Here is a 1551-nt window from a genome sequence, read left to right as displayed (position 1 = left end):
AAAATCGTATCTAGGCCTGACAGACCAAAAATGCCTCAAAATGTACTATATAGGGGGGTGACTAGTCTGCATGGGCTGGGCACGGGGCTACCCCCTATATCTTCCGCCACCCCCACGCCCCAAGCACTATGCGCCGCACATGGGCATATGCTTGGGGCGTCGGGGTGGTGGTCGGAGGTCGAGGGCGGTTGACGGCGGTGGTGCGGTGGCGGAACGCACACGGTGGGCAGTGTCGGAACGTTCCCGCGCGCTCGCCAGCCCCGCCCTGCCCCACCCGCGTGCGCCCCGCCCGCTTGCCCCCGCGCGCTCGCCCTCATGCTCCAGCGCGCGCGCGCCCCCGTCCCGCCCCGCCAGCATGGTCCAGCGCGCGCGCGCCCCCCGCCCCGCCCCGCCCGCGTACTCCCGCGCGCGCGCCCCCCGCCCCGCCCCGCCCGCGTTCTCCCGCGCGCGCCCCCCGCCCCGCCCCGCCCCGCCCGCGTGCTCCCTTGCGCGCGCCCCCCGCCCCGCCCCGCCCGCGTTCTCCCGCGCGCGCCCCCCGCCCCGCCCCGCCCGCGTGCTCCCTTGCGCGCGCCCCCCGCCCCGCCCCGCCCCGCCCGCGTGCTCCCTTGCGCGCGCCCCCCGCCCCGCCCCGCCCGCGTTCTCCCGCGCGCGCCCCCCGCCCCGCCCCGCCCGCGTGCTCCCTTGCGCGCGCCCCCCGCCCCGCCCCGCCCGCGTTCTCCCGCGCGCGCCCCCCGCCCCGCCCCGCCCCGCCCGCGTACTCCCGCGCGCGCGCCCCCCGCCCCGCCCCGCCCGCGTTCTCCCGCGCGCGCCCCCCGCCCCGCCCCGCCCGCGTGCTCCCTTGCGCGCGCCCCCCGCCCCGCCCCGCCCGCGTTCTCCCGCGCGCGCCCCCCGCCCCGCCCCGCCCCGCCCGCGTGCTCCCTTGCGCGCGCCCCCCGCCCCGCCCCGCCCGCGTTCTCCCGCGCGCGCCCCCCGCCCCGCCCCGCCCGCGTACTCCCGCGCGCGCGCCCCCCGCCCCGCCCCGCCCGCGTGCTCCCGCGCGCGCGCCCCCCGCCCCGCCCCGCCCGCGTGCTCCCGCGCGCGCGCCCGCCCCGCCCCGCCCCGCCCGCGTTCTCCCGCGCGCGCGCCCCCCGCCCCGCCCGCGCGTTCTCCCCATCCATCACCCATTAATTGTGGAAGTACATGTGGAGTGGTCAGTTTGTTGTAAAAAAATTTTTGGGAGCTAAGAAACATGAAAGAATGATTCCCACAAAATTTCAGAATTTTTTGACCACTCTAGCTATTTTTTCTAATTTCTTATTATTTAATATTTAAAAATTCATTAAAAAAATTTGGTTGGTTGAAAAACTATGAAACTTGATTTCTAGATCCATTAGAATGTCCAATTCATGAATCAATTGAGTTCATGGAAAAAAATATTCTAAAACTTGAGATATTTGGCCGTATGACCGCTCAGAAAAATCGTATCTAGGCCTGGCAGACCAAAAATGCCTCAAAATGTACTATATAGGGGGGTGACTAGTCTGCATGGGCTGGGCACGGGGGTACCCCTAT

Source organism: Cucurbita pepo, unplaced genomic scaffold (genome assembly GCF_057944985.1).
Source record: "Cucurbita pepo subsp. pepo isolate OVF unplaced genomic scaffold, ASM5794498v1 scafford_178, whole genome shotgun sequence".
In the NCBI taxonomy this organism is placed as follows: Eukaryota; Viridiplantae; Streptophyta; class Magnoliopsida; order Cucurbitales; family Cucurbitaceae; genus Cucurbita; species Cucurbita pepo.
The sequence above is the reverse complement of the archived record's forward strand: the minus strand, read 5'-3'. Positions refer to the sequence as shown.